Here is a 13,828-nt window from a genome sequence, read left to right as displayed (position 1 = left end):
CACCATATACATGTAGACACAAACAGGTAAACCACAGGTAGATATGTAGATAGTATATTCTACCAATAGACGGGACAGCTCCAGTCACGGTGACTACATCCACAGGCGCATGCGCGGTTGTATAGCGGCGAATACGCGAGAGCGCGGAAACGTACGCACGCACGCACGCGCGATGGCCTGTGTACATTGTTCGCAATAATGAGGAGTTTGCACAGACCGGGATCCCGACGTTCTTCAAACAAGGAGAGCAAGGACAAACAGCCCTATATGGACGGATGGACAAACACACTCAGCCACGAATCACACACCGCGCCAGCAGGCCCGGCGACATGCGTATTGCGTGCTTATGTACGAGGGAACTAAGCCTGTGAGCCGCGTCGTGTACATGTGCGCTCACCCGCTCACGGAACGCTCACGAACGAAGCCTCTTCACCGCTCCCACCACGGAAACTATCGACCATCACCCTCGCTCAACAAGCACCATAAGCGATATGGTGGCTAATATTTGCCGGGCTAAGCACACAAATACAATACAGTACTGTTTACCTACTGCCAGTGGTGCTCAGCCGTTTTGATCGACGCTGCTGATACCGGCAGGTCCCGTTTGTAATTGCGGCTCTCTCCGTTTCACGCACGATCATCGTTCTCTGTCTCGTTCCGTCGCGAACGTGTGTAATGTTGCACCATGCTGATGGTACGTCGCGCCGCGTCGCGTCGCTCCGAAATGGGAAGCGCGCGTTTCATTATGAATCGATCGAACCCCCTGCCATATGGGCTGGTGCGACCGGTTTGTCACGTTTTCGTGCCAATCTTGATTTTGCGAGGATGGAAGTTACATGGAGCGTTAGTTTTCCTTCTTTTTCTTCCTTTAGTTTTTTCTTTTTATGCTTTTATTTGATATCGCTGGTTGGAAAAGGTTCGAAGAATATGTTATGATTGATTTTGAGAGAGAGGTTTGGAGCAATTGGAGTTTAGTTGTAGTTGATTGTATGCATTCGTTTGATCGAGGTTTAAGGGAGCGTAATTATGTTTATTACGTTATGTGTATTAATTCTATAATATTCATAAATTATTAAACGACTGTACAACGTTAAACGAAGTATTGCCGACTTGTATTGGCCATTTTTCCAAAGTATAAAGCCAAAAAACGTACTTTTCTTATCGACACGGCCATCCAAAGGAGGTACTCGAGATAAGCGATAGGCGATCAAGATCGATTTACGGTGTTTGTAGAACAAGTTTCATCGCAATATCGATTTCCCGATAAAATGTTTTCCGGGTATGATTTTCGAAGCTTCGATATTGCTGTGATATTTTCGATGACTCGGTAAATTTAATACGTGCTGATAATGTTGATCACGGTTTATCGATAACGTTAATTTTATATTGAATCTAAAGCTAGGACTTGTGATTTCTATCTATTTATGGACTATCGACTGATCTTTTAAAAATGTATTTCATTATAATCCAAATAAAAATGAAACCTTTTTTATATCCTACCTTAATGTTAGATAAAATGAGAATTTTAATCTTAATTTTAAGAAAAATGTTCGTTTGTCCTTCTAAGTTACTAGTAAAAAGTCTATTCTACATCGCTTATTACGATCTTTATCAAATTTACACTTTAGAATTCCTAACAATATTACGAATTCACTATCTCGACTTACCATTTATCGTACTTTACACAATCCATTTCAATACAATTTCAAATTAAACGCGATTGCTTATCCCGCCTCCTACTTTTCCACCAGTATCACTTACAAAGTAATCAAATTACATTCTACGCGGCGCTCTCGTTGTTCCCTGTATCACAAACAATCCACGAATTCGAAAACAATTGCCGCGTTCACAATACTTCCGCGCCATTCACCGGCATAAAGAAACGTGTATTAGCAACGGTAGCACGAGGACCGATTCTCTCAACGCCTTTCCAGGCGTTTTTTCTATCGACCCAACGTAACGCGAGCCAAGCGCAGCCGGTCATTTCGTTTCGGAGAAACATTTCTGCGAATCGGACGATTTTACGCGAACACGGTTCGTCGGGTAAATTTCTTTTTTGCCGGAACGACCGCAGGCAGCTCGCTATCGAAAACGAGCTACTCGCATTCACCGCTTCCTTTTGAACAGCGAAATTCTCTCAGGAGCCGCGGGCCCGCCAGCATCCTGGCGTGACGGTTAGGTCAGCTGGTCGGTGGTTTGCGAACTATCTCAATTTGCCTAAGCCGCAACCGCGGCGACCACGAGAACCGCAACTTCCCTCATCCGTGGCCACCTTTGCCCCTCTTTCTCCGCAATTTCAGCTGTTCCCTATCCCACCCGCAACGATCCTCTTTCCCCGTCCGCCTTTTGCTGCTCTGTCTCCCCGAATATATTCTCTTTCTCTCTCTCTCTCTCTTGTGGCTCTAACATCTCGAGAATTTAGCAACTACATACCTAGTCTACGTCGGCGTAACCTCTGACCACAGACCCTCGCGTCGAGAGAGCGACACTATCGTGTACTTTGCTACTAGTAGTAAGCTCGAACGATTTTAATGATGGGGGGAGGGGGGGGGTTTAATGTTAGGTTTATTTGAGACAGGATATTTTAGTCCGGTTAAGTAGCTTGCCTTGTAACTCGTCAATTTCGATTATGAACAATCTTTAAACGATGTACACGTGCATGTACCGTGTACTTGCATTTACCTTGATAGCTTGACGATTATAGTTTTCTACGATGATGTCACTTCTATTCGCCGAAAGGAAAGTTTGTTTACACTAATAATAGTTTGTTACGACTAATGTCAATGTATTCTCAATTGGATATAACTATAATTCAGTTGCACGCACATATATTTTCTGGAAGTTATTTTGTCGTTTATTTTATTTTCAATGTAATAGCTTCTCGCCGACTCAAACGTTCCCACCGTGGCATTGTTCGAATCATCTTTCGATTTTTTGATATCTTCGTTTATCGTACCTGAAATACACCGTATTTTTCTATTCTTTCGTTATTATATCGAAGACCATTCGTAACAGAGATAGAAAGTCCGGTGTCTCGTAATACGCAAGCTTGATTATTCCGTACGGAATTTATGGTTGAATTCTAAGATGTCGAAGCTTAGGTGACTCGAAATAACTCTAACTTTACTATACTCCGACTCGAGTAAGATCTACGGTGAGAGAAACAGGAGGAGTATGAAAATGAGAATACCAGAAATTCCGCGAGCGAGATTACGAATAACCGCGACTCTGCCACGAGAAAGGAAAGTCCTGATCTCTGTTCTCTCGTTCTTCGCGACTCGATGCAAGACAAGAGATTGAATTCTTTCGCGATTGCTCGCTGTATCGAGCGTAACATCTTGCGGTTTTCTCGCAGCTCGATGGGTAATTTCGGACTACGATGGGGAAAGGATTAACGCGTGTCGTAATGAGGCGTATGGTGTAAAACTGTTATTTTAGATTGGATTGCCTTATGTGAAACGATGAGTAGCGTGAGTCAGACGAGTTATGTTCGATGTTCGATCGAGGTTAAGGGGGTGTCCTGAATTAGAATGTTCTGAAACAGTGTCTTTTTGTGGTTTTTTTTAAAAGGGAAAAAAAGAAATGAAGTTATTGAATTCTGAGGTATGATTTTATATATATTTAACGAATACAAACGAATTTTTTTTAAAGTAAAAAAAGAAAATTATAACAGATTTCTAAGCCTATTTCATGGGCTGCAGTTGTCAATCGGTGTGAAAGATCCACCTCGTAATTCTTGACTGAAACAAAAAACCGAAAAAGGATTAAATTATTATATATTTTTCTTCTCGACGAACTAAAAAAGTTCGTAAAAAAATTTATTTAAATAATTGTTATAGCACCTTGAAGTTTATTTTTTCTTTCTAAAAAATACATTTTTTCTTTAAACCCGCCAAAATTTTTAATTTCACACTATTTTCTGTCTTTTTTTTAGAGTTTTAGTAGAGAAAAACTGGCCGCGAGGAAAGTTGGAGCGTAACAGATTCAACGATCCGTTATCGAGCATGTGTTTTTCCTTTTCAGCAGATTTTTAGTTATATCGTACGCGAGACTGTTAATTTATGTGTTTACGATTTTTTAATCAAAGCCTCCCATTTAGATTTTTTGAATTTCGTTGTTCTTATCGTTGTTTGTGGTAACATCGTTGAAGTCATAATTTGTTAAGATGATTGACGTAACTGGAAAAATATTGATTCTTCGCTTCCATATCTCGAAAGAAACGTATAGTTTTATTAAGTGTAACTGTCAATTACATTTTGTAGGTGCATTGTTAAGATTAATGTTGTTGTAGCATTCGCTTTCTTATCAAACTAGAGATATAACAACCATCTTTTTTATCGTGTAACTGTAGAAGTATGTTGATGTCAAACTTTGTAAATTCATTTTATTCTGTGTACAGAGTAATAACACACTAACTATTGCGACGGAAATACAATTTTTTAACATCCGTACTTAATAGCTTAATACGTAAAAAAGGTACCAGTTAGCAGAAAATATTGGTATATCGCAAATAACATTTACACACATCGTGTTCACTTATCAATAATTTTAACGCGCATTAAGACGTACATATATAGCTTCTTGTTTTAAACCAACTGTTTACTCAATCTATTCTACGAATAGACGAAGAACTTCCTCCTGTATGCTTCCAACTTTTATCTGCTAAATATATCACCGCGAAAGATATCCCGTCTAAAGTGATATCCGTTCGTTGCTACAACTGCCTATCAAACTATTTATTAACGGCATTTACGATGTATTTTTGGAATGCAGGAAAAGGTTAGTGCCTAGATTATCGATAAATATTCGTTAATTGTAGTTCTCGGTATCTATACTGTTAACCATAAGCATTTGAACATCATCTCGTTACATTTATTGGGAAACTCTGATGGATGTCATTATGTTTGGTAGCTTAGAATTCTTATTATAAGAGAGCCTTTCCGAGTACAATAGAAATTTTCTAAAATGGCACAAGTTCCAAAAAACGAGATATATTAAATAGAACGTATGTTTATTTTTATAAAATCAATTTATTTTTGTATTATCCCGTACGAATAGGGGTGGAATATACTTTCACTTTACCGACACGCGTAACTTCAGTTCATGGGGAGAACCAACCCTTACCGCGTATGAAAGGTAGTTAAGGTTAAACGATCGAAAAACATAATTTTATCAACACTTTACCGATTCAACAGCATACGCACGTCCAACCGGCATCTCAGGCGCAGATCCTGCCTGGCGCCGGCTCTGTTTCGGTTTAGACTCTCCAATACCATTCAAATTGGTATAAAACTGTGGGAGCTTACAAAGCAACGCGAGCAAGGTACCTTAGTACTAAATAACAAATTACTGCTCAAATAATGAGAAAGATCGCCGGCAACAAAAAACCGATTAATAGGTTATCGATCGGTAAAGCGTTAATACGCCATCCGCCTCAAACATATTCCAACCATTCGCTGCGACGTAGTCTTGGTCGTATCAAATTGTTAGAAAGTAGATGCAACTAACAAAGGGTTACAATTTCCTGGAAATAAAAATAACGGCAGACTGCAGTGCTATGTTATAGCATTGCAGGGTTGAGATCGGTGATAAAACGTGCCGCAGCGCAGATTTCGTCCACGCATCTGTTGATTGTCGTTCGATTTGATCCAGTTTCACGCGATAAAACGATTCGGTGAAACGATTTCTCGCGTGCTATTGGAATCTGTTGGAGTTAAAACACAGAAAGATTTACTGTTCCTTTCGGCGAGATCGGAATCTGCGAAAAATAAATAGCCTGTGACATCATTATTATTCGCGTCAAACACTATTTATCGCGTTTTATCTAGCGCGATAAGTTTTATGCGGCAGACAGTTGAGTGTACCAGGGGAGAAATATGATTCGTAGCGTCCTTGCTCGGCGTGTTTCACATTTTACGCGGTGTATTTCATTCGAGTAGACGTAGATAGGATGCGCGGAGAGGTATGTATCTTTAAATTTCCGACGATAGCCGCCAGGGGAAGCTTTCGTCATGCGAGAAAAATGCTTTCGTCGCGTTAGAAAAATGCTTTCGTGGCGCAAGAAGAGACTCGCGACAAGGAAAATTCGAAACGAAAGTTCGTCGCTGGTAAATGAAATTTCATCGATCGGACAGGATAACAGGAGCTGAAAATGTGTTTTCATGCCGATAAAAACTGGTAATATCGAAGTCGATTGCCGTGTTGTAAAAAAGGTTTATTCTTTGATAAGCCGTTTCCAAAATTGATACGGCGAACGTGTTAAATCTGTAGGGAATCCTATCGATAAAAGTTGAAGCGATCGATATCGATCAAGTGTTTGCTATTTGCAACGAAGAATGAACTAGAAAATTTGAATCGGCGAGAAAACGAAAGAGTATTTTTGTCCGATGGGACAGTCTCAGGTGATTTTAAAGATTTGTCTTCCTTTCATTTAAATCAAATCTCTTCTACTCGATACGATTATTAACCAAATGATTGATGGAATCTGTTGCTCTAATCAGGAGACTCAGAAGAAAAGCGATACGTACGATAAAATCTTTAATTTCAGAAAATTATCAGCAAACTTGAACATGGAAAGATCTCTGTGCGTTTGTTACTTTTGATTTATAGTCTTCTCGTAATTCCGGTATTATGGATTTCTATAATTTCTTCCGCGAGTCGCATTCGATCTTAACGGTTTCGCCTGAGACATTTTCACGTATTGTAAGATTATCGCAACGACTGCCTCGCGAATTCCCGTTTCGACGATAAATTTGCTTTCGAATAGTGAAAATCTCTGGCGTCGGTAACTATACGTTATTTCCACCACAGCGAGTGTGCAGTGAATGCACGATGTGCTGGCCGGTTTGCATTGCGGTGCACAGCGTAACGAAGTGCATTTTAGCGCATTAGCCGAAACGCTCTAAAAGCCGCAAAGTGCCGCTTGCGTTAAGAACCGTTTAAACTGCTGCAACAAGCTGCGTACAGCGTGTGCAGTTTACGTGTGCTACTGAAGACGCAAGATATTTGACAAAGACAAACAAAAGGTTTCTATAAAATTATAATTACAGCATCGCGACTGAAATTACGACTGTAACATACATACAATACAATGTGCAAGGTCCTTTGAAGCCTTTTTGAAATCGTACAGCGTAGAATGTTGATTTTCGTAGACGTTTCTTCGACCAACTTCTATGGTTCAAAAGCAGTTTGTATTTGTTTACTTGTGTTTGTATTGCTTTCAAGAGCGAGTCGCGTTGCAACGCATTTATATAGTAGACTTAAACCCTTTCACCGTGTAGCACGAGAGAATCTTAGAAAGACAGACAAAAATATCCTACTACGAATTTTACATTTGAAATTTTATCAAACGTAACACAGTTATCGATACAGTGGCACATATCCTTAGTTTTCAATGAAATGCTTCCTTTTATCAGATTCTGTGTTACATATGTTCGTAGTATCAAATTTTCGCAGATGCGCGAAAGTACCACAAAGTGATACGAAATTTATCGAAAATATAATAAAATTAAAATTAATACGCGGTATATGGCATAATAATATAACGTATCATATAATAAATACAATTTTATATACTTGCACCCAATCGATTAGCATGTAAATGCTATAACGAGAATAATAGAGTACACTTCTCGTAGTCACTGTATACATTTTCAATTAGAAATTGAAAATATGTATTTCTTGTTTATCACGTGCAATTCATTGGTCCATCAGAGGCCGTGATTTCGCTTTCCTCATTTAACGTTTTACCTTGCTCGAAAGTAGACGATTGAGTTTCATTGCAGCAGAATAAAAGGGCCGGGGACGGAAAAGCGCGGAGCGAACCGCAAGAATGTTCGCACAAAGAGACTCGATGGATTCCACGATCGATTCAGTCGGCCGACAACTGAACCGAACAACGAGGAAAGGGAGCCTGGCTCCTCGGTTCATTCGATTACAACGGTTCGATTGTGATCGAGGTCAGGAGGTACCCGATGCACTTCTAGCTTAACCCGAGATAACTCCGGAGGCTAGCCTTCTTCCTTCTTCTTGTTTCCTCGATGATGCTCCTCGACGCTTCACGGAACATCTCGAGAATACGTAGTTGGCTGGAAGAACTTACGCGAGGCACCTTAGCGTAGATGCAGACGCTGATTAATCAGCAACCTCCTTGTTTTCTTTCCATCGGAGCGGAGTAATCAAAGGGAAGTTTCGCAAATTATGTATCAAGCGGACGCTCGAACGATCGGCTCGATTCCACGACGAACGTTTCGTAAAGAGATTGATGAGTGGTAGGAACCTACGTGGAATAATTGATGCGATTAAAGAGCGTTCTTTTCGTGTTAGCTTTTCGAAAGGGAGCGATAAACGCTCACCGGTAATCCGATTCGAGTTTCCTACGCACGTAAAGCGATGGAAAACGAAAGCTCCATGTATTTACGAAGAACTTCCGGTAACAAATTGTTATCTTTGTAAACTGTGAATCTTTGGGTGTGTTTCTTTCATTCGGTTAGTCTCGAAAGCATATTTTTAAATGGAATTGTGACGATTATTAGCGTATCGGAGTAATCTAATGATCTTTCTCTCGGATAGTTCCATTTTATTTATGCTCAGTGTAATCTGGTCTATGTTCTACATTCCATATTTTATGTTTCTTATTCTGTTTCTAATCGGTACTATATCGCAGTCGTTTAATGAGATTATATGATACACCTTTTTTTTCTCTTGTATCTGATTTCTGAAAAAAGATCGTAGTTATGCCAATAATTCATCCAAACTCCCGGTATGAATCACGCTCGGAGGCCACGTTAATCGATTTCACGAATTGAAAATTACAGGAAAATGATCTTACACACGCCGTTATTTTTTTAAATTTATACCTCAGACCTTGCTCTTCGTCTACGTCATTTCGTAACATGTAAACCAGTGGAAATAAATCATTTATCTCTTGACAATCCATCGGTAATTCCACTACTTGGTTAATGGACTTTAGAAATTTACAAAAAGTGTAGTTGCGTGTGCGAATCACTTCGTATTCCGAGACTCGTACAACTACTCTAGAACCGTCTTTCCGACACGGTTTTGCCTTTGTCGATCGATTTCCACCAGTTCAACAGAGAGATAGTCGTCGGTTAACGTGACTCTGCTTGTAGGGGAGCGTATCCGACACGATCTACAGGTCGGTCGAAGGACAACGCTTGCGTAGGCAGGGCAACTGGCGAATGTAGTTAACCGAACACCCTGTCTCTCTCTCTCTCTCTCTCTCTCTCTCACTTTAGGACACACGTGCAACGTAGATGGGCACCCACGTGCATTTGCACGCACACAGTACACGTGTGCGCGAGAGACTCGCAAGTTCATAGTTTCGGTTGTAGCGTGTAATCCTCGTGGACACCGCAAACATGTAATTAACACTTGCTCTCTCTCTACGAGCCGCTGCAGTCAGTCGAGATCGTGTTGACTATACCCAGCCTCGACCGTACCGGCCGTGTAATCGTGTGCGCATGCCGACCAATGTAACGAATAAGACCCGCTCTCCGCTATACGGGGTGTCCCGACACCAACCGTAAATATTTTGTCATCGAATTTCGCTGGTGATCCCTGAAATTGAGATTTTGCTTGTTTCAAATCGGGTTTCTTGGTTTTTGCTATTTTTCAATTATCGAAGAGAGGAGACGAGTTACTGGAAAGTTTGTTAATGGATGAAACGCACGTTGTTTTTGGTTCAGTGGACCACAAATATACAACCAGTAAAAAATTGCTATACCTTCTGTAATACGATCTCGATCCTTTCACGCTCGGAAATATGATACGCATAAGTCTGCGCTATTAAACTTTGAGTTTTATGGAAATGTTTCCTAAGGAATGACCTAGTTTGTAACATAAAGTACGATGCATATTGGTGTTTCTTTTTTTGTTTTTTTTTTTTTTTTTTAAGCTGCGCTAATTCGAGTTTAGCGTGACAAACAGAAACTTGTATAATTACGAAGTTAGAAATTAACAAAGGCGAATGGTTTTTAGACCTGTTTTGGTGCTTGAAGCAAAAAGTTCTTTGGTGTTGAATGAGAAAGCTATTGAAACAAAATAAATATCTGAAACTGTATTTTTCTTCTTTTTGGGAAGAATTGAAATTATCGTGAATTTTTTAGACGGCACTGTGTACATATTATTTTTCTTTTTTTTTTTATTCTTGAACTAAGTACGAGTACATGTTACATATATGACAAGCATACGAAGTATATGATAAGTTATGATAGTTTAAAGAACTTCGATCTTCCAATAGGGGAATTCCAATAGAAAAATGTGAAACATATTTTTGTTAAATTACGATATTCACGTTATATGTACACTCGGATCAATTTTGAATTTCCATCGAGAAATATCCGCTGAAACGCTTCTGGAAGCGATCCTGAGCGCGAAAAATATGATGAAAGTTTCGAACTGGATTTTCGGCGATATTGTTGACACGAATGTCGGCTCTGCGGTAACTCGAACGTGATTTCGAACGTTATTGGGGATACGGAGGAACGTTTGAGATAATATGAAAGGAGAAATGTGTGTTATGCGCGAAGAATATGTAGAGTCGTTCGATCGATCGAGGTTGAATAGATGGTTCGGGGCGAGCGAGTTTCATGCATCGATGGAGACTGCAAATCATAGGTTTTAAGTTTCCTAGCGATGGTCCATGTATACATAGTACATCAATTTTTTGAAAGTTCCTTCGAGAAATTTGCGGTGAAACTCGTTTTCCATAGGTAGTTGTTTAGAAGATAGATTAAATTAAATGGTCGTGTAATTTCGTTGCTTAGCACTGTATACAACCACGAGAATCTCCTTCTATCTGGAATTTCGACAGCGATACATCATTTTCTTGATTTTATATTCATTTGGATTAGCCATTGTTGTTATACAATATAGATGATAGTTAACGGTACAAATATGATTATTACAGAATTTGACAATTAGCTGTAGCGATTAGATACTCGAGATGCTAATGACAATAATCTTAGGTTCAATAACGAATACACGGTCAATGAGATAGCAGATACGTTTACTTCTCAAAAGTCCAAGCGGAACTGAACTTACTTGTCCACAGTCCAAATGTAACTCAACTTACTTGTCCACAGTTCAAGTGGAACTCAACTTGTCCACAGTCCAAGTGAAACTCAATTTACTTATCCACAGTACAAGTGGAACGCACTCATGTACTTTTTTCTGTATCTCTTTATACCCCTCGGGTTAACTATATTTTAAAGGAGTGCTATACAACTACTCCCAACCTTTGTTAGGTAAAAAAAATCCATCCCGTGACCGTGGCCACGTTTAGCGACCAGATATCACTTCGAGTCCAAGCCTACAGTCACAAATCTCGGGCAAACATACTCGCATTAAATCATAAACAACTACTTCTAAGTTTTATTATTTAAGTATAGCTATAATAAAAAGTCTAGATTAAAGTATCGAGGATTTTCGCAAAAATTCCAAAGGAAAAGCCCCGATGTTCTTTCATCTCCGATGTATATATGCACGTTCTTTTAAGAAATATCGCCACTAAATACTGTGATGTTGTATCGTATTCGATCATTTTCTATCCTTAGTTTCGTAACGAATTAAGTACTTTTATCAAATTATCGAACGTACGGATTTCCAATTTTATCATTGCTATCTTTAACCCGTACAGGATCGAATTAGTCTTCCATCAGACTATGGAAAGAATGTTATTTTACAAATCACGAACGACAGAAGCGCGTTCCTTCCGGTATTTCTGTAAGAGAGATACAATGCAATAAAATCTAAGATCAGTCTCGAAACGTACGTTTATAAATCAATATTAATCAAATACAAATATACAAATCAAAATCAATATCAAACAGGTCGATTTCAATTCTTTCAAACATAACGCAGGAGAGTCTAAAACCAGTTTTAAAAAGTACATTCGTATCGTTTAGTCGCTTGACAGAGATACATCGATTTCAAATACGTCGATTTCAATTCTTTCTGTCATAAACGTAATCTCTGCTCTCGATTGAAATAAAAATGGTTAACGTGTGAAAATCTGAGCCGAAATGGTTCGCTACCTTTCCCTCCCTTGTCAATGGGACACAGTATACATAGCGAAGCCGAAGGCAATGCGAATCATTGATCTTTCGAAATAACAGAATTTCCTCGAGCGAGGGGAATTGTTTGGGATCGCGGAGTCTCCGGAGGCCGGACGAGATTCACCTGTCAGGCAAATCTTGTTATCACGTTGCGTTACGTTACATCGTGGGTTCACCCACGCGTGCACGATTGCCGATGGCGTTTAGGTGTCTTTCACTGTTTACCGTATGCCACATGGTCCGTACGCCTACCATCGTCTGGTCTGGTCTGGTCTGGTCTCGTCTCGTCTCGTCTCTTCTCGTCTCTTCGCTACGCCTGTCTGATTCCCCCTTTTCTTCGCTGGCTCGCGAATCGGCTAACGCATTATTTCCTGCATCCATTCTCGCTCCTTCGCGATGAACAGCTGTGTGAAATTAATTATTCACCGGCGGCATTGACGCGTATTCACATCGCGCGCTTCGCTGTGCTTCCGTCGCCTTTGCTATTCCTTTTTCAAATTGGAGATCGCAGGTGAGAGACACGATAAGTCACATTTACGATCTTTCAAGGGAGAACAGTTTTTAAATTCGATATATTGCTAAATGATTTTGCGTCAAGGCGTCTTTTTTTTGTGTCAATTTTGCATCAATTAACTCGTTTTATTATGGGCTTGAGTATGTGTTTCGTTATACGCTCGAGAAATATTAACAGTATCGGTTACGTGCACCGGTATTAATTGATTTGAACTGGTATTAATTAATTAAGATTTGTATCTTTTATTCTTCTTCAACAGTTTCACGTGAAAACATTTTTTTTATCCACTGGGTTCTACATAAAAGACGATCGATACGAAAAGACATATTTTTCCCGTGTAGTCATTTGTTTTTATCTTTCTCTTTAGTTTCTTCATTTTTCTCTTTCCTTTATCAGTTTGAAACGAAGCGAATTCTTTGTTTGAGATAAGATACGGTGAAAGTTGGATAATTCTTCGAAAAAGAATCGTAGTCTTGATGAATGTTAATGGGATTTAACGAGGATTTGTCTGGTGTGGTTTTGAAGACAGAAGCGTCATTCTTTGAAAGTGATCTTAACATCGAGTCAATGAATTTTAACTTGTCTTGAAATCTTTAAAGCTTTAATAACGTGAATAATTCAAACAGAATAACGTGGTGTAATTTTGGTTAAATACGTTTACATGTGAATATATAAAAGTATATATTTATATATATATATTTGTTAGAAAATATATAAAACATGAAACATAATATTCTACAATATATAGTAAGTAAAACTTCCTACTTAAGATTCTATTTCTTAAATCCTATTCGTAAAATAATACCAGTGTAATTATACGAATATTATTTATGTTAACCATAACAAACATTCTTAAACGTAAGAAAATTCCGTTCTTCTTCATCACATTTTATTTTGCAACAAGTAAGTGAAATGACTGGCCATTACCAACGATAGTAAAACGTGTATGGAATAGCGAAAACGGATGTTAGCAGTTTTATTTCCCATCGGTATAAAAACTACGTAGCAACTAAGAAGATAATAATATGCAATATTCCGTCGGTTAGTTTTCGCGTAACATGCGCAACGATTAATACAGCAAAGTTTAGACTGTAAAGTTTGCTCGTGTTTTACGTGCTGTTGCGTTATAATGTGATACCACACACGTTGTATAGTTAGATATTCCAACCGTTATACTCTGTTACTTTCGCGAACTAAGCTGTAGATTATTACTGTGAAATCCGATAGATGATTTTTG

At 39.1% G+C, this 13,828-nt stretch overlaps 1 protein-coding gene across 1 annotated transcript in view; it reads left to right on the top strand.

The window, feature by feature from the left end:
• The window catches only part of LOC126915739 (protein groucho-like), an 82,174-nt gene that overhangs the window by 24,314 nt on the left and 44,032 nt on the right, over positions 1 to 13,828 (top strand). The window lies entirely within an intron of this gene.

The sequence above is a fragment of the Bombus affinis genome, chromosome 4 (genome assembly GCF_024516045.1).
Source record: "Bombus affinis isolate iyBomAffi1 chromosome 4, iyBomAffi1.2, whole genome shotgun sequence".
NCBI classification, from domain to species: Eukaryota; Metazoa; Arthropoda; class Insecta; order Hymenoptera; family Apidae; genus Bombus; species Bombus affinis.
The sequence above is the reverse complement of the archived record's forward strand: the minus strand, read 5'-3'. Positions and strand labels throughout refer to the sequence as shown.